General features: G+C 38.6%; 1 pseudogene; it reads right to left on the minus strand.

Annotated features, from left to right (window-relative positions):
• Positions 1–5,588: 5,588 nt before the first annotated feature.
• Positions 5,589–20,985, minus strand: LOC126080672 (steroid transmembrane transporter SLC22A24-like; annotated as a pseudogene).
• Between the last annotated feature and the right edge of the window lie 220 nt (positions 20,986–21,205).

Genomic DNA, 21,205 nt, shown 5'->3' on the forward strand with positions numbered 1-21,205 from the left:
TGGGACATTCTCCCTGCCCTTGGGAAGTGTGCACTCACTTCTGAATTTTTCAGTTTTGCTTAGGTTCCTATAAGAGCTTCATACTCCCCTTTGCTTTAGCACCTATTATCCCCAAGATAGCCTGGGAATGGCACAGGGGAGGGCTGTGATCCTGTCCCTAGATGATTGCTGTAGTCAAGGAAGAATAGTGAAGGATTTTATAGAACTCCCATTCTCAGATGACAGACTATATGAGGGAAGTGAATCTTGATGGGATACCAGTGCAGTTCTGTTCGTGAACTTGTCACTGGGAGTAGAATTGTTGGAGGAAAGAGAAAAAGGGCAGGGAAGGAAAGAGTATTTTAAAATAAGGAGTAATTGGAAAGTATTCATAAAATTTTCAACTCTTTTCTTGCATCTCCAAAGGGCCTCTTTAGCCAATGGCCATAGAGCACTATGGTTAAAGAAACAACTTCCAAAGCTGTTTACCCCAGTTTTTCCCAAAAAGGATGGTCCTTTCCTTCACAAGTGTCACTCAAACCCTTCTGGGTCATGGGTTATACCAATGTTGACTGGCGGAGGAATCAGTTTGAACTGGTTCATTATGAATATATAAAGTTATTCTATGTGTTATTTTCTTTTTGCTTTCTTGATTGCTCTTTCTTTCCCCTAACAGACAAAGTTCAGCAATAGGAAAGCATGGAGAGACCTGCCTGAAAATAACCCGATGTTAAAGTGTTCTCGGGAGTTGGGTGCTGATTAAAGACCAATCTAGAAAAGAGAAAAATGAAGTGTTTTTTTATAACCATTCACAACAAGTAAAAACATAATGCAAATTGTCCAAATTTACAATTGTAGTACTAAATATAAAATACTTTGAATAATCTCAAGAAGTATGAAGAAAATCATGAAATGTCAGAAGGAGTAAAAAAGAAGAGATTTCTAGTTTGTTCCTGTGTAAGATAATGCTAATGAGAATCTCATGTTTTGGACAAAGTTAAAAAAATGCCTCCAAATATTTCTGAATATTGTTTACAGGAACAAAAAGGAATCATAAGAAAGAGGGTGAGTTTGGCTGTGTTAATGGTGGCACTTTTATTAAAGTTTATTATAAGGCTGACTTATTCAATATAGTGATGTTCCATTATCTAACAAATAGGTGGATCTACAATAGAAAATAGCTCCAAATCAGACCCTGATACATATTAATTACTAGTATATGATGCTTTTTAAGATCAGAAATCACTGGGCAAATGAAGGATATATGTTAAACATTACTGCTTGGGCAAATAAAGGATTATGAATTAGATGTTACTGGAACTATTAATTTGGTGTTTGGATGTCAATGAATAATAAATAGCCTCATACTACACCTAATATCAACATAAATTTCAGTTTGGTTACAATTAAACCAAAAGTAGTCAATAGTAAACTTAATTAGGAAATTTAGAAATGAAAAATATTCTGAACATAAAGGCAAATGGCAGAAATTTAAACAGAGCTAAATACGAATTAGAAATTTATGTGGAATAAAAACCCTATAAATACAAATCAGAACAGTGGATATTCAGATGTAGCAATAACCAGTTGCTGTTGAGTTGTTTCCAACTTATGGCAACCTCATGTATGTTAGGGTAGAAACACGCTCCAGAGAGTTTTCAATGGCTAATTTTTTGAAAGTAGATGACCAGACTTTTCTTCTGAGGTGCTTCTGGTTGGACTCAAACCTCCAACCTTTCAGTTAGCAGCTGAGCTTGTTAACTAACCCTTTGCACCACCCAAAACCAAAAACCCACTGCCATCGAATCAATTCTGACTCATAGCGACCCTATAGGACAGAGTAGAACTGCCCCATAGAGTTTCCAAGGAGTGCCTGGTGGACCGAACTGCCGACCTTTTGATCAGCAGCCATAGTTCTTAACCACTATACCACCAGGGTTTCCTCGCACCACCCAGGGACTCCAAAAAAACATAGTTATCCTTTAATGGTGGCATTTTCACTGATTTTTACTTTTTTCTTTGTACTTTCCTGCACTCAATTTTTAAACAATGATCATACATTACTTTTACAATACAATGAACATATTGTCAAAAATTAATGGATGTCAGAATAAAATTTTCAAAGTGTATATATTCTTTGTATCTAGAGATTATAGAAATTCTTCATTAAAAGACTAACATTCCCACAGAAAAAATGAGTAAAGGGAAACAACATAAAATTTTCAAGATAAATGGATATGACTAATAAATTAATAAAAAAACTCAATCTCACTAGTATTGAGAAGCATACAAACTAAAATAAGATACCAATTTTTAATTTCCAAGAGAAGAAATGGTCTCTATTTCTAACATACATTTTATACAAGTATTGTATACAAAAGTGAAGACATACATATGAGACAAGTGAAGATATAGGAAAATTTGACTCTTAACCAACTGAAAAATACCTAACAGAAGCAGACCCACAGATGCCCCCAAAGTTGGGATTTAATAATTTTTAAAATGTTTCAAAGTAAATGTGTTTAACTATGTTGGCAAATAACTTTCTATTAAGTAGGAAACACAAAAGTAAACATATTCACTACTACCAAGTCTAGCCCTAGAGGCAATCTCCAGAGAAATTCTTGCATGTGCTTGACTTGTGGGGACATGTATAAGAGTATTAATTGCAAAATTGTTCATTATGGTAGAAAAATCCAAATATTTGTAAGCAGTAGAATAAATAAAACAAATTTTTGTCTATTCACACTGTGGAAAACTATAGCAATGAAAAAAAAATCACTAAACACATCAGCACGAAAGAATCTCATACGTAATATTGAAGAGGAAAGTAAGTCACACATAGTATGATAAAGTTCATTGACAGACAAAGCTAAATTATATGCATAGGGAGTCATATCTTTGTGTAAAACTAGAAAAGCATGGAATTTCTTATCCCAAAAGATTGGATAGTGGTTACCTCTAGAGGAGAGGGAAGTTATGTTATTTAGGATCAGCACACAGGTGGTCACCTGGGTACTGGCAATGTTCTATTTCTTAGTTTGGACAGTGGGAACACAGGTGTTTATACTCTAATTTTTAAAAAAGATGAACATATATGTTTTGTACAATCTTCCAAATGAATGAAATATCCCAATAGTTTTAGAAATTTATAAAATGTAACAAAAGAACGAAATTCCAACAATGGCTATATCTGTTCTGAAAAAGAAAATAGCAAAGATAAAACCTGTTGCTGTCAAGTTGATTCCGACTCATAGCGACCCTATAAAAGACCCTATAGGACAGAATAAAACTGCCCCATAGGGTTTCCACGGAGTGGCTGGTGGATTGGAACTACCGACTTTTTGGTTAGTAGCCAAAACCACTACGCCACCAGGGCTCCACCCCAACAGATGTTAAACACGTATTCTATAAAACCATAGTAATGAAACTAAGTGAGATAATGCAACAGGAGCAGGCAAATTCATTGATGAGACATCAGAGAATGTTTACGGTATACAGAACAGGTGGCATCCCAGGTCATGTGGAAAGGATACATGACTTAGGCAATGGTGCTGAGGAAAGGAGTGTGCTCTATGGAGAAAAACAGAAGTGGACTGCACAATTCCACCACCCTGGCCCCATGCCTTTTGCTGCATGTATTGACATTCCTTATAGTAATTAATTCATTCAACATTCCACATATATTTACTTGGTATTTAGTATATTCCAAGCAGTGTCTTAGGTGACGAGGAAATAGTTGTGAACAAAACAATGTTTTTTATTTCACTGAGTTTATATTCTAGCATTGGGAAGATAATAATAATTAAAAAAAAAAAACCCATCAGGCATAGTAAATGCATTTCTTAGAGAAAAAAGAAGCTTGCAAAAACAAAACAAAACAAACAAAAAAAACCCAAATAAGCTTCTGTGTGTGGAAGCTAAAAACAAACACATACACAAAGAAACCAGAAAAACAGAACAGGGAAAGAGAATGGAGACTAACGATGAAGATGGAGATCGTCTTAGTCATCTAGTGCTGCTATAACAGAAATGCCACGAGTGGATGGCTTTCACAAACAGAAGTTTATTCTCTCACAGACCGATAGGCTAGAAGTCTGAATTCGGGGCACCAGCTCCAGGGAAAGGCTTTGTGTCTCTGTCGGCTCTGGAGGAAGGTCCTTGTCATCAGTCTTCACTTGGTCTGGGAGTTTCTCAGTGCAGGAACCTCAGGTCCAGAGGACGCGGTCTGCTTCCGGCACAGCTTTCTTGGTGGTATAAGGGTCCCCTGTCTCTCTGCTCACTTCTCTCTTTTATATCTCAAAAGAGATTGGCTTAAGACACTACCTAACCTTGTAGACCTCATCAATATAACTGCCGCTAATCAATGTTACTACATCATAGTGATAGGATTTACAACATACAGGGAAATCACATCAGAAGATAAAATGGTAGACTATCATACAATCATATAAGGGAATCATGACCTAGCCAAGTTGACAGATATTTTTGGGGACACAATTCAATCCGTGACAGCAATAGATAAGGATGCTATTTAAATAGGATGATGTGGTAGGCAGTGTCTAAAACGTCTCTTAATTATCCATGCTTCCTGGTTTTGATGCCTTTATGTAACCCCGTGCCATTCAGTGTGAGCTAGGCTTATTGATGCACTTCTGATGAATAGGATGGACAGAATATGGCAGAGGTAATGGGATGTCATTTCCAATCTTATAAAAGGCATGTGGCTTTTGTTGTCTTGTGTGGTTGCTCTATTTTGATCTGTCTCAATCACTTTGAGCGAGATGACCTTCCTCAGAGGCCAGGTCCCAGGCTCGGGGGACCCCTCCAACAAGCTCTGAGCTACCAGCACCAGCTGAGATGCAGCCTTGCGTTAGAATCCTGAGTTTCAGTGGTTAGTTGCTGTTGTGTTGGCTCTGACTCACGGCGACCTGATGTATAACAGAAGGAAGCATTGCCCGGTCCTGTGCCATTCACATAATCTGCGGTATGTTTGAGTTCATTGTTGCAGTCACCATATCAATTCATCTTATAGAGGGTTTCCCTCATTTTTGCTGACCCTCTACTTTATCAGATATTTTCTAAATGTTGGTCTTTCTAGTGATTAATCCTTCCTGATGATGTGAAAGAGATAATTAGCACTACTTGTTACATTATTGATTTCTTAGTGATATGATGCCAAACGTATCATATATTAAGTGTTTATACATACTTGGGTCTTTGTCTGGACTTCTTTGATTTGTTGTTGAATCTGCTATTACTGTTTTTTTTATTGCAGCTTTTTAATAAAACATACTTCATCATACAAGTCATCCCCCTTTTCATGCTGTGACCCTATTCTTTCTAAATAATCTTGGATATTATTACTTTCTAGGTAAATTTGGAATGATTTTTTGCAACTTCTTCCAGAAAATATGAGATTGTTCCATGGAATTCCTTATACACTGAAATTATTTTGAGAAAATTGATATATTTAGCTTTGTAAATCTGAGTGACATTCATCTGTACATTATACATTTTGACTAGTTTTGCAGGCATAAAACAGCACTCTTGGCTTTTTCTCCTCATTTTGTTCCACCTCTGATCAACAGAGAGCTCTTGGAAACTCCTTAAAATTGGGTTACTTTTATGGAAGTTTCCTCCTGCTCTGCTTTTCTTGAGCCTCTTCTGCTGGGAAAAAGAAACACAATCAAAAACAAAACCAAGAAACAAAGAAAAGGCATAGAATAAATGCATATGTCCTATAGCACTTGCATGAGCTGATCCTTTGTCCACCAGCCTTGGATAACTCAATGTTGTTGTTGTTGGGTGCCAATGAGTCAATTCCAACTCATAGTGACCCTGTAGGACATAGTACAACTGCCCCATAGGGTTTCCAAGGAGCCGCTGATGGATTCGAACTGCTGACCTTTTGGATAGCTGCTGTAGCTCTTAACCACTGCACCACCAGGGCTCCGGATAACTCAATACCACGTAGGAATTGACGATCTTGTGCTGGAAAAGGCTCTGCTGCCTGGGTAGACCTGGGTAGGCAGCTTGAATGTTGTTACTGTCATCATTGTCTCTTTAGGCCTGCTTGTGATCAGTGACACCTTCGGAAAATCAAGGGGATGGTTGAAAACTGTAAGAACATTTTCCTATTTCCTTAGTTTTTCTCTCCTCAACATTTTCATGACCTGTGGCAGCAAGACTGATTGAACTTCTCAGGCATCTTAAAAGATCTACTTCTTTCAAATACATTGTCACTTTTGCAAGGAGGGTCTTGTTCTCTATGCTATGGTCCTAAAATTATCCCTTCACTGAAGCAGCAATCAGGTTTGCATTCATGAGGCAATCTCATTCCATTTCCCACAATATGTCAGGCATTCATTAGACTGGTGGGTAATTAAGCCAGTGGGATGAGAATAGCACAGTTGAGTCTTAGCAGATTTGTGAAAAAATATCAGGGGTGTGTATCTCCCACAAAGGCAGAGAGTATGTGCCATTCACAACAAAGCTAATTTTGTCTTCTTCACACTAAACCTATTGGTGCAGGCTTGACAGAGCTCTTCTGTACTATCTACAACAGTATGAGTACATCCCAAATCATGGTGACCCCATGTGTGTCAGAGTAGAACTGTGCTCCACAGGGTTTTCAATGGCTAATTTTTCCCAAAAGTAGGTAGCCAGGCCTTTCTTCTGAGGTGCACCTGGCTGGATTTGAACCTCCAACCTTTCGGTTCGCATCTGAGCTTGTTAACTTTGCACCACCCAGGAGCTCCTCTGTGCTGTCTAAACTAAAAAACCCAGACTCATTGCTGTCAAGTCGATTCGGTCTGAGAGTCTGTGCTATCTAGTCTCAAAAGAAGTCTGATGTCATTGTATCTAAAGATTAGGCTAACACTGAACTAAAGGACAAGGACACATATGCAGATTGCCTAGGCCTGTGCTTGCGTGAAAGACCAAACAAAAAACTGAATCAGTGGCTATTGAGATGATTCGAACTCATGGTAATCCCATGTATGCAGAGTAGAACTGCTGTAACCTTTCAGAAGCAGATTGCTAGGCTTTCCTTCCGAGGTCCCTTTGGGTGGGTTCAAAAGAGGTGGCTTCAAACCACCAATTTTTTGGTTAGTAGTCGAGTTATTAACTGATTGTGTCACCCAGGTACTCCTTAAAAAAAACCTGAAAAAACCCAACCCTTAGCTATCGAGTCGATTCTGACTCATAACAACTCTATAAGACAGAGTAGAATTGCCCCATAGGGTTTCCAGGGAGCGGCTGGTGGACTTAAACTGGTGACCTTTTGGTTAGCACCTGTAGCTGTTAACCACTACACGTGCCACCAGGTTTTCCAGGAACTCCTGTAGAGGGCCCCAAGTGGTCTTTTGCCTTCCCCATCACAAACCTAGAGCACACAGCACCCTCAAGGGACAGCTAGAGGGTTTACTCACTCATATTCCACATCCTGGATGGTGTCAGGCAGAGGCTGATTCATGGTTTCAGGAAGGAGAAGTACAACAAGGCCAGCTAGCATAGGGAAGACTCCTTAGATGATCCAGGGCAGGGGGCAGAATACACTGCTAAGGTCATCAAGAGGGGAGCCAGGGCTGTCCCACACCTGTTGACCATTAAATTGATTCCTCCAACTGTTGCCCTTAGAGTGCAAATAACAATACAAAAAAATAAAAGTCTATACATGTGAGTTCTCATCAAATAAAATCATTTTGATTTTATAATGGGAGACTATATAGTTGTTAAACACACGGGCCCTGACAGCAGACCCTTAGTTAGGAGATTAATCTTTATTGCTTTCTACCTTCAACATCATCATGTTTGTAACTGCTATAAAACTGATTCATCATTATTAACACAGAGATAGCAACAGCACTATCTTGTAGACTGGTTCTCAAGATTAAATGAGATGATGCTTTAAAGGATTTGGCATAGTATCAAGCACCAAGCCAGGTTTCAAAATTGTTGCCTATAAGTAACTGCCATTATTTCTATTACAACTGATTCCTTCTGACACATAAACAGTCTCAGTTTTATTCCTAATAAATGTCGATTAGTTAGGAAAGTCCCGTTTTGGACCTAGACAGATGATCTATTAGCTCTTGTACCTGACTATGGTGGGGATGAGTTCGTTGTGGTGGATAGAAGCAGAAGTGCTGGCGACAGCAGAAGCACCAATTCCCAATGTTGCTAAAACCACACGCAGAGTCTGTATTTCTGTAGAAAGGAAGTCCAGGAAGACTCAGGAGGGTTGGGCTGAAGAATTTGCCAACCCCAAACACGTGTGAAAAAATCTCGTTGGTGGGGTTTACAAATGTGAAATACGTGGTAGATAGATGGAATCATGCCAGAGATTATGGAATGGTTGATAAACTGAGAATCGTAGACTTAAGAACAAACTATTCCTTAAACTTTGAAAGAAAGATCTAAATTAGTAGTTTCAACTCTCCCCAAATATTTGAGTATAGCCAGTAAAGGAGAGGGGGAAGAAGAGGCAGGTAAATATTGTTTTTTATTCATTCTACTTAATATTTACTGTGCACTTGTTGGAAACCCTGGGGGTGTGGTGGTTAAGAGCTATGGCTGCTAACCAAAAGGTCGGCAGTTCAAATCCGCCAGGCGCTCCCTGTAAACCATATGGGGCAGTTCTACTCTGTCCTAATGGGTTGCTATGAGTTGGAGTCGCCTCAGTGGCAATGGGTTTGGTTTGGTTTTTCGTTTTGCACACTTGTTTGACCACTAGTGAAAGTTTGATGGTTAAAACCCACCCAGAGGCACCTTGGAAGAAAGATCTGCCAATCTGCTTTGGAAAGGTCAGAGCTTCAAAAACCCTACAGAGCACAGTTCTACTCTGCACACATGGCATCGCTGTGAGTCAGAACCAACATGGTGGCAACTGGTTTTGTGTATGTTTATAGAACATGGGCCTATATATGGATAATAATTGAGGTGTTTAAGACTCACCACTTCTCTGAGGAATTTAAAGTTAAGGATGCGGAGACGGTTTTTGACATGGGGAATGTATTACTTCAGATGGTAAGGAAAGGACTGGATTTATCTGGGAAAGGATAATGTGAAAAGAAACAAGCCTTAGAATAAAAACTTAGCATAAGTCCAATCACTTGGAAATAAATAATGTCAGCTTGGGAGCCACTTACAAGAAGTTTCAGAAAAGCCAGCTTTCTGGCCAATAAAAGGTACATAATTAGTGCTTGATAACATTGGAGTGGACATTGTTGGTAGCGAACTTGCACTATTGATGAGATTCAAGAAGAGCAGTGGAGCTCACCAATTTGGGATCTTTTAAAACACATTTCTGATCTGAGAGGTAGGTGAAGCACAGTGACCAATATGGTCCCCCTAATCATTACCAACAAGGGGGTTATGAGTTGGAAGTGATGCAACAGTACCTAACAACAACAATAATCATTATATATAACCATTTCATCCACTGAGTAAAACAGTCACCTAACAGTGGCTGCATTAAGTTCTTAATCTGCTTAGTTCCTTGTTCTCCTGTACACTCTACCTGAAGACAACGACTTACTTCCTTGAAGTCAAGGACATTCCCCTAAACAAGTGTTTCAGTCATGGTGACTTAATAACAGACTCACAAATGAATATATAGGGACCAAAGGGTAGACAAATGACTAGGGGAGAGCTTAGTAATAAGAAAGGGTACTAAACAGAGGAAGTGAGAGCATTATGTCCCTAGTTTGGGATACAATTATAAGGCATAACCACTCCATGATTGTTATTAAAAAAAAAAAAAAGTCATTGTCTAAAGGTCCAGTGATCAATTATTGTTCTCAAGAAACTACCAGGAATAAAGGGAACTGATGTCCAGGTCCAACTTTGATGTAAAGACCACACCATATGTCTGAACCCCCCTTGCTGACCTTGTCTCAGCAACAGCCTAAGTCCTACTAACAACTTCTTGGCATAATTGGTTTCAAATCTTCATTTTGATTGCAAGTAATCCTTTGGCTTTCAATGGCAGATGCCATTCTTTTTGCTCCAGGCAGATGAGATCAATGCAATTCCTAGTTTCGGAGTAGCCACTTCCTTTCCCCAAATTCTTGTCTCTCTCACCTTAAGGCATAAATATGGTGGCCAGAATGGAAAGTCCCACAACAAATGTGAACGATGTCTGGCTTAATTGACAACCCATATGATTCACTGTCAGAACGCTAACATATTTGGCTAGGAGGGTGACAGCTCCAAAGAGAACCTGGAAAAGGAAAATATTGCTTCCCCAGTGCTGCGGCTTGAGAATCAGGCCAAAATAGGGCATAGTGATGGCCAATCTGCAATGAAAAAAGGAACAGAGACACTGTCCATAAGATTTAAAGCCTAAAATAACATTCCTTAAGATCTAAGGGTAAGTCCTACAGTTGACAATAATATTGGCATAGGTAGTTGGTGGTGAGTGTTAAAGAAAAAGGCCCATTCTGTTAGTAGAATATTTCTATTTATTTAAGGCTGTGGTCTTAAATTACCGTAACATTATTGTGAAACAGGATATTTAAATGGACTATTTGTTGTAATAATTTTGCCTGAGATCCCAAGAAAAAAGGAGGTAAATGGATACATATTCAAGTGACAGTTTAAAACCGTCAAGGTAGGAAACCCTAACATGAAATTTGAGCTCATCGCCCAAATGGAGGGTAAAAAACGTTGAATATAAACTGTCTTGTTATTGTTGTTGTGCACCGTCAACTCGATTTTGACTCATAGCAACCCTATAGGACAGAGTAGAATTGCCGCATTGGGTTTCCTAGGTTATAATGTTTATAGGAGCAGATCGCCAGGTCTTTAATCCTGCATAGTGGCTGATGGGTTCAAACCACCAACCTTTTGGTCAGCAGTCAAGTGCTTAAGCATTGCGCCACCAAGGCTGCTTATAGAGTGGCTTAAAAAAACCTACCAAACCCATTGCTGTCAAGTCGGTTCCAACTCATAGCAACCCTATAGGACAGAGTAGAACTGCCCCATAGAGTTTTCAAGGAATGGCTGGTGGATTCGAACTGCTGACCTTTTGGTTAACAGCCTGAACTCTTAGCCAATGTACCACCAGGGCTCCGTAGAGTGGCTTAGATGTTGGAAATTTGGCAAACAGTTTCTTTCAGTGGGTCGTTAGCAATTGTGAATCTCTTCTGGTAGTTACAGAGTTAATAGGAAAGATAGATAAATCTACAGTGTGGTTGCAGTTTTTAAAACATGATTAACAAACCTGAACTAATTAACCTAAGTAGAACACTACAACCAACAACTGTAACAAACACATTGTTTAAAAAATTTCACATGGAATATTTACCAAAAACAGACTATAGTTTGGACCATTAAGTGATTCTCAATAAATTTCAAAGGGATAAAATTTACAGAATAATTAAGCTAGAACTGACCATAGAGGAATTAAACTAAAATCTCTAACAAAAAGATAACTACAGTGTCCACAGATGTTTGAAAATTTACCAACACATTTGTAAATAACGTATGGATCAAAAAACCATCAAAATGGAAGCAATCAAAATGGAAATCAGAAATTATTTGAACTGCTTTAGAGTGAAAATACAGCATCGTAATGTAGATTATAATTTTGGTAATGCTAACAGGGATCTTCATTTGCTGATGTGGCTCAGGTCAAAATGAGAAGAAACAGCTGCAAACATCCATTAATAATTGAAATATAGAATGTATGAAGTATGAATCTAGGAAAATTGGAAATCCTCAAAAAATGAAATGGAAAGCATAAACATTGATATCCTAGGCATTAGTGAGCTGAAATGGACTGGTATTGGCCATTTTGAATTGGACAATCATATGGTCTACTATGCCAGGAATGACAACTTGAAGAGGAATGGTGCACTACTCATTGTCAAAACGAACATTTCAAGATCTATCCTGAAGTACAATGGTGTCAGTGATAGGATAATATCCATACACCTACAAGGAAGACAAGTTAATACGACTATTATTCGAATTTATGCACCTACCACTAGGGCCAAAGATGAAGAAATAGAAGATTTTTTGCCAGCTTCTGCAGTCTGAAATCGATCTAACATGCAATCAGGATGTATTGATAATTACTGGTGATTAGAATGTGAAAGCTGGAAACAAAGAAGAAGGATCAGTAATTGGCAAATATGGCCTTGGTTATAGAAATGATGCTGGAGATTGCATGATAGAATTTTGTAAGATCAATGACTTCTTCATTGTAAATACCTTTTTTTAACAACGTAAATGGCGACTATACACATGGACTCATCTGATGGAATACGCAGGAATCAAATTGACTACATCTGTGAAAAGAGATGATGGAAAAGCTCAATATCATCAGTCAGAACAAGGCCAGGGGTTGACTGCAGAACAGACCATCAATTGCTCATATGCAAGTTCAATTTGAAACAAGAAAATTAGAACAGGTTGACGAGAGCCAAAGTATGACCTTGAGTATATTCCACCTGAATTTAGAGACATTCTCAAGAATAGATTTGATGCCTTGAACACTGACGACCAAAGAGCAGATGAGTTGTGGAATCGCATCAAGGATATCAACCATGAAGAAAGCAAGAGGTCATTAAAAGGACAAGAAAGAAAGACCAAAACGGATGTTAAAAGAGACTCTGAAACTTGCTCTTGAACATCGAGCAGCTAAAGCAAAAGTAAAAGAACTGAAGATTTCAAAGGGCGGCTTGAGAAGACAAAGTAAAGTATTATAATGACATGTACAAAGAGCTGGAGATAGAGTACAAAACCGAAGAACATGCTCAGCATTTCTCAAGCTGAAAGAACTGAAGAAAAAATTCAAGCCTTACATTGCAATAATGAAGGATGCCATGGGGAAAATATTAGATGACCCAGGAAGCATCAAAAGAAGATGGAAGGAATACACAGAGTCATTACACCAAAAAGAATTGCTTGACGTTCAATCATATCAAGAGGTAGTATATGATCAGGAACTGAAGGCATTGGTGAAAAACAAGGCTCCAGGAATTAACGGAATATCAGTTGAGATGTTTCCACAAACAGATGCAGGGCTGTAAGCTCTCACTTATCTATGCCAAAAAACTTGGAAGACAACTACCTAGCCAACTGACAGGAAGAGATCCATATTTGTGCCTATTCCCAAGATGATCCAACTGAATGCGGAAATTATCAAACAATATGATTAATATGACATGCAAGCAAAATTTTGCTGAAGATCATTCAAAAGCAGCTGCAGCATTATATTGACAGGGAACTGCCAGAAATTCAAGCTGGATTCGGAAAAAGACATTGAATGAGGGATATCATTGCTGATGTCAGATGGGTCCTGGCTGAAAGCAGACAATACCAGAAAGGTGTTTACCTGTGTTTTATTGACTATGCAAAGGCATTGGACTGTGTGAGTCATAACAAATTATGGATAACATTGAGAAGAATGGGAATTCCAGAACACTTACTTGTGCTCATGAGGAACTTGTACACAGATCAAGAGGCAGTCGTTCAAACAGAAGAAGGGGATACTGTGTGGTTTAAAGTCAGGAAAAGTGTGCATCAGGGTTGTATCCTTTCACCATACCTATTCAATCTGTATACTGAGCAAATAATCCAAGAAACTGGACTTTATGAAGAAGAACAGAGCATCAGGATTGGAGGAAGACTCACTAACAACCTGTGTTATGCAGATGGCACAACCTTGCTTGCTGAAAGTGAAAAGGACTTGAAGCACTTACTGATGAAGGTCAAAGACCACAGCCTTCAGTGTGGATTACACCGCAACATAAAGAAAACAATAATCCTCCAACTGGACCAATAAGCAACATCATGATAAACGGAGAAAAGATTGAAGTTGTCAAGGATTTCATTTTACTTGGATCCACAATCAACAGCCATGGAAGCAGCAGTCAAGAAATCCAAAGATGCATTGCATTGGGCAAATCTGCTGTGAAAGACCTCTTTAAAGTGTTGAAATGCAAAAACGTCACCTTGAAGACAAGGTGCACTTGACCCAAGCCATGGTATTTTCAATGGCATCATATGCATGTGAAAGCTGGACAGTGAATAAGGGAGAAGAATTGACACCTTTGAATTGTGGTGTTGGCGAATAATATTGAGTATACCATGGCCTGCCAAAAGAACGAATAAATCTGTCTTGGAAGAAGTACAACCAGGATGCTCCTTAGAAGCAAGGATGGTGAGACTAGGTCTCACATAATTTGAACATGTTGTCAGAAGGGACCAGTCCCTGGAGAAGGATATCATGCTTGGCAAAGTAGAGGATCAGAGAAGAAGAGGAAGACTCTCAAGGACAGGGATTGACACAGTGGCTGCAACAACGGGCTCAAGCATAACAACGATTGTGAGCATGGTTCAGGACCTGGCAGTGTTTCATTCTGTAGTACACAGGGTTGCTATGAGTCAGAACTGACTTGACGACACCTAACAACAGCCACAACACAACAGGGACTATTATAGTTGTAAATGCATTTCTTAGAGAAAAAAGAAGCTTGCAAAAAAAAAAAAAAAAAATAAGCTTCTGTGCGTAGAAGCTAAAAACAAACACATACACAAAGAAACCAGAAAACAAACAAATTAAGCTTGAGTAAGTAGAAGAAAAGAAGTAATAGGAATAAAAGCAGATACATAATACATACAAAATTATTTCTTTGAAAAAGTTATCAAACTTTAGAAAGTCTTAACAAGATGAATCAAGGAAAAAAGATCACAAGCACTATATAGTATTATCACTAATAAAAAGAAATTACTACATATTTCACTGTTGTGACTAGACAAAATGATTTTCAGTGCTTCTATCTCTACTAAAAGAATTACATCTTTAATTTAAAATATTTCCAGGAGAAAAACTTCAGGCCCAGACAGATTCACTGCTGAATTCTTCTAAACATTTAAGCAAGAAATAATAACAATGCAACAGGATAGAGAGTCCAGAAACTATGCGCATATGATCACCTGATTTATGGCAATCGTATCTCTGCAATTTAATGGGGGAAAGGATGGTTCTTTCAAAAAATATTACTGAGCCATTTGGCCATCCATCTGAAGAAATATTAACCTTGACGCATACCTCAAACCCTACACAAAAATTAGTTTGAAATGGATAATAGATTTAAGTGTGAAAGGTTAACAAAAGGTTTGAAAAGAAAACATAGGAGAATGTTTTCAGAAACTTGAGTTATCAAAGATTTCTTACCAGGACACAAGAAGCACTAGCCATAAAATAAAAGGATGATAAATGGGACTTCAATAAAATTAAGAAGTTCTGTTTCTCAAAACACACCATTAAAGGGGTGGAAAGACAGCCCACAGACTTGGAGAAGATATTTGTAACACAGATCTAAAAAATCTTAAAGAACTTCCCAAAAATCAATAAGAAAAAAGGAACAATTTCATAAAAATGGAGAAAAGCCAGACAAGAAAGGGTGTTCCACACCATTAGTAGTCAGGAAAGAGTAAATTATAACTACAGCATGATACAACATACAACCGTAGGCATAACTAAAATTAAAAGGACACACAATAACTAGAGTTGATAAGGATATGGGGCAACCAAAATTCACACTTTCTTGTTGTAGGTATGTAAATTAACATAACCAATTTGAAATATTATTTGCTTTGTAACTATAGTCAAATATACATATACCTTAAATCCAGCAATTCCATTCCTGGATATAAACCAAACAGAAATTATTGGTTATTCCACCAAAAGGTGTATACATGATTGTTCACAAAACAGCATTATTCCTAGTTGTGGACTAGACAACTGGGAAAAACTCAACGTTCATCAACAGAAGAATGGATAGATGACTTATGGCATATTCATATAGAGGAAAAATGACCAGAAATTAAAAAGAACAAATTATTGCTGCACAAAACAAAATGTATGAATTTCACATACACGAAAAGAGTATATATAGCATGATTTCATTCATATGAAATTCAGGAACAGTAAACAGTAATGTATGGTGATAGAAGTAAGAGTAATTGTTACTTTTGGAGAAGTAGTAACTGGGGGGAAGGAGGACATGAGAGATCATTCAGGTATGCTTGATCTGGGTAGTGGTTATGTGGGTTGATACATTTGTCAAATTGATTAGACTGCACGCTTAAGATGTGTACATGTTCCTTTATGAAAGTTATATGCCAGTAAAGGAGCCCTGGTGGCACAGAGGTTAAGAGCTCAGCTGCTAGTCAAAAGGTCGGTGGTTGGAATCTACCAGCCACCCCTGGGAAACCCTATGGGGCAGTTCTACCCTGTCCTATAGGGTCACTATGAGTTGGAATCGACTCGACAGCAGCAGATATGTCAATTAAAAAAAAAAAAAATCAAAAGCCAAAGTATATTTCATGATAAAAGTTCTCAGCGTCATAATATCCTGTGAAGAATTTTGTGCTGGAACGTGACATTCATAACTTTTATCTATTTAGTTAGACCCCATTGAGTCTTCTCATAATACTAGGCTATCTTAAAATACTCTTGTATATTATTGTTAACTCTGGTGGAAGAAGCACTCGAGAAATCAAACAACTTATTGCACTGGGCAAATCTGTTGCAAAAGACCTCTTTAAAGTGTTAAAAGGTAAAGATGTCACTTTGAGGACAAAGGTGTGCCTGACCCAAGTCATGGTATTTTCAATCACCTTATATGTATGTGAAAGCTGGACAGTGAATAAGGAAGACCTAAGAATGGATGCCTTGGGAATTGTGGTGTTGGTGAAGAATATTGAATATACCATGGACTGCCAGAAGAACAAATCTGTCTTGAAAGAAGTGCAGCTGGTATGGTCCTTGGAAGTGAGGATGGAGAGACTTTGTCTCACAAACTTTGGACATGTTATCAGGAGGGACCAGTCCTTGGAGGAGGAGATCATGCTTCATAAATTAGAGGGTCAGTGAAAAAGAGGAAGACCCTTGATGAGATGGATTGAGATAGTGGCTGCAATGATGGGCTCGAGCGTAATAACGATTGTGAGGCTGGCAGAGGATCAGGCAGTGTTCCATTCTGTAGTACACAGGGTCACTATGAGTTGGAACCAACTTAATGGCACCTAACAATGACAACCACCACCACCACCACCACAACATTATTACTGTATCCGCACAATGCTCCAGTTAGTTTTCTGAAATAAGAAATGGATTTAAGAGTTCAGCGTCAGTTAATTAGTGGTTACCAGAGGCGGCAGGAGCGGGGGAGAAAGAGTGAGACATTTCTCAGAGGGCACTCAGCTTCTCTAAAAGTAGTGGAAAAACTTGGGAACAGATAATGGTGATAGTTGAACAATGTGATGAATATAACTAATGTCACTGAATTGCACATGTGAAGAACATTGAAATGACAAATTTTTGTTACATATATATTTACATATATATTTATGGAGCTTACCTCACAAAGGACAAGTAGAATATTCTTATACGCAATTCATGTGTACAGAACAAGTCAGAAACTGATGTTTGGATCTGGGCTACATCCAACACTTCCTGCATGGTGGATCTCACAAACTTCAACAACAAAAGCAACAAAAGACATTTATGAGATGCCAGTAAAGCACCAGACACAGTGGTAAGTGCTATATGATGAGATAGACATGTTTCCTATCCTCAATGCATTTCTGTTTAATGGGAAACAAAGGTCTTAATCTATCTCATATGTGGACAGATACATAAGAAGTAAGTCTTTGAGAGCAGTTCCACTTAAAAGGAAGACTTATTGGTATTAAAATTCCCCTTAAGTATGAGTTCCCATGCCAGCCCATGTCTTCATTTAATCAGGACTCTTAGGCCCTTGTCCTTGTGTAATGACATCTCCTCTGGGGATACCTTAATTCTTTTTTTCTTATCATCTTCAGGGGTTTCTTCATTTTTAGAACCACTGAATTCTCCTTTATTATTAGGTTCTCCTATAAGGCATCTAAGGAGCCCTGGTGACACAGTGGTTAAGTGCTTGGCTGCTAACTGAAAGGTAAGCGGTTCAAACTGACCAGTTGCTCCGTGGAAGAAAGATGTGGCAATCTGCTTCCATAAGGATTACAGCCTTGGAAATCCTATGGGGCAGTTCTCCTCTAGCCTATAGGGTTGCTACAAGTTGGAATCGACTCGACGGCAATGGAATAAGGCATCTACTCTTTTCCGGGCTGACATTGGGCTTCTATCGGTTGTGCCTCTGTCTACACTGGTACACACGAATGATGCCGGAAATACCCTCCCTCCTCCTTTTTACCAGCTAACTCTTAATTGTTTCCTGGATCACTAAAGCTAGGGTGGATGCTTCCTCTGTGTTGACCAAAGAACTCTGTGTACATCTTGTCATAGCACATATTCTGTATTATAATGGTGTCTTAATTTGTCTGTGTCCCACAGTAAAATGCAATTTTCCTGAGCGCAGGGACTCTGAATTATTGCTGTATTAATATCCAACACTAGGCTGAAGCAATGTAGATGAACAAGTATTTTTAAATGAATGAGTGAGAAAGTGAATGAATTAGACACATCAGGATCTGGCTTCCATGTGTGAGGTGGGAGACTTAAAAAAAGAAATATGTGTAGGAGTTTTCCCACTCATGTACACTCTTGGTACGTTCCATTGAGGGGAATATATGCCCTGTAGGAAAAGAGGTTTTTGTCTAGTTGACTGCCATATCTGCAGTGTTTAAAACAGTACCTGACCTGTAATTTGTGTTCAATAAATATTAAATGAAATGAATAAATAAATGTATAAAGGCATGAAAGTATAAATCTTATCATTTTTATGCTGTCTTCTGCATGGCTAATTGCCCTTCCTTTTAATGGCTTTCTTATTTCCCCTAAAAGGGTGCTTGGGTTAGTGAAATTGCAAGAAATTAATTGTGTTTCTGTTACTTCCTCCTACATATCTAGGGTAATAGCAATACAAATTTATGCACTTCAGATGCCAGTGAATTGCAATATCTATGTCCAAATCCTTGACAAAAGACAAGACACATTTTTCAATGTCCCTGCTCCTGAAATAGTGACACCCTTTGAGAACAAGCACAGAAATCTAAGAAGACTCCATTCGTAGAACTCCAGTTCTGGCCTTGTATTCACCCCAGGGAGCCAGATTAATATGTTTGTCAAGTTAAATCTTCATTTCATCCCACTAACCAGATTTCCTTTCCAGATTACTGTCAAGTTTAGGATCTCTCCAATATTCTTTTTTCCATTTATGTGTGCAACTCTTTTGAGTTGCTTGAAGCCCTCATTCAAATTGTTGGTGACGATCAACCACCAAGCAGACTCCATCAGCCACGTGATCAAAGAAAAGAGCACAGATTCAATAAGGTCTTCCCTTCGTTTTCACCACAGAACCTTATACCTGAGATGCATTTCCCATTTCTTCTAATAAAACCAATGCTTGGATTTCACTCTGGAATAGAAACTCATGCTCTCATTAGGCAAAACAAAACATAGGCAGTATATGAGGCATGGTTGGTAATTCAGGCTGTGTAGTCAGATTAGATTGCCCTACGGTTTAAGCCAAGGTAGATTTATCACGAAGCTCAGGGAGCTGGATTGCATAATTTGCAGTCTCCTTCCAAAGCCCTAGGAGAGGCCCTAGCAAATTTGTACTAGTAATTTGTAATATTTTTCTTAAAGAAAGCCTCCAAATTAGGTACACTTCCGCCCTACAAACTGCAACTTGGGTCTTACCAGCTATGTTGAAAACTTGCTACATGAGCAAGTTGTATAACCAATGTCTGCTTCAGATTCACCAAGTGGAAAATGGGGAAAGTAGTTCTGCTAACTTGTAGGGTTGTTAGGAGGATAAAATGGAATAATTTTGGAGATAATAGTTATGGAGATAATTTTTCCCCTTACCTTTTGTCCAATCTCATCCAGAAAGACTAAAAGCACTCAAAACATCTCCATCAATGATTTCCAAAGTTAAATAAATAATATAGTATATTTGCTTTATGAATTACCCTAACCTATGGTGCTTTTCTGTTAAGAAAAATAGAAAAATAACAATTATAATTCTGTGTTGACTATACAGGCAAAGAGTTAATAACCATGAGTAGTAGAAATCCCCAGCCCCACAGGTAGAACGTCATTCTACTCTTTTTGTTTCCCAAGTTGCACGGTGGGTACAGACAGGGGACCATGGCTCAGGACTAACCCAGGGACCAAATAAACCCAAGTGTCCTGATTCTCATGCCTGTTCTTATCACTGTCTCCATTAAGGCAAAGCAGGTGGAGATTATCTATACCTGGAGGACACAAAAAAGACAGACATGGGCATAGACACAGTTAACTGCAGTCTGTGCCAGTCTTGAATGGCAAAAGCTAGTCCTCCCAGGAGTATCTGTCCAATACTGAAGGCAATGAATAACACTGACATCTCTGCGGCTTGAAATTTGGGCACTGTCCACTCTGACACTGGAAAAAGACACAGGCATGATATTAATTTCAGACGTAGGGCAAAATTTCAAGGCCAATTCAAGGCATGGAGATAATGAAATGTCTGAATTATTGACTTAGAATAAAAGCATTTGACATGAGAGATGTGATAAAGAATCCTGCCAAAAAATGGAGTAAACAATAAATGGGGAAGGTGGGAGCAAAGGCCATACAAGTACCAGAAATGGTGAGCTGGAAGAAACAACATCTCAACATCACCTTCCACCCAAACCTAAAAAAATATTAAACACAAGATTATATGGGAATAAAAATAATTTGTGGTAAACTTGACAAAAAGATGACTACCTGGAGTTAGCCAACTTTCACGATTAAGGGCACAGTCCTTCAGATTGCCAAGTCTGCCCAAGACCTCCGACCCCAACTGCAAGAAGCTAGGGTTCAACTACGTAGTTAGAAAGTTCAACCTAAAAGTTAAAAGAGTCCATACAAGACCACTATCACTTCTTTTTTCGTTTGTAGGTTTTTAATTTTTTTATTATCGTACTTAAGATGAGGGTTTACAGAACTAACTAGCTTCTCAGTAAACAGTTAGTATACATATTGTTTCATGACATTGATTACCAACCCCAGGACATTTCGACAACACTCTACCCTTTTTGACCTTGGGTTCCCTATTACCAGGTTTCCCGTCCCCTCCTGCATTCTAGTCTTTGCTCCTGGGCTGGTGTACCCCTTTAGTCTTGTTGTGTTTTATGGGCCTGTCTTATCTTTGGCTGAAAGGTGAACCTTAGGAGTGACTTCATTACTGAGCTAAAAGGGTGCCTGGGGACTATACTCTCAGGGTTTCTCCAGTCT

This window comes from Elephas maximus, chromosome 7 (assembly GCF_024166365.1).
Source record: "Elephas maximus indicus isolate mEleMax1 chromosome 7, mEleMax1 primary haplotype, whole genome shotgun sequence".
NCBI lineage: Eukaryota > Metazoa > Chordata > Mammalia > Proboscidea > Elephantidae > Elephas > Elephas maximus.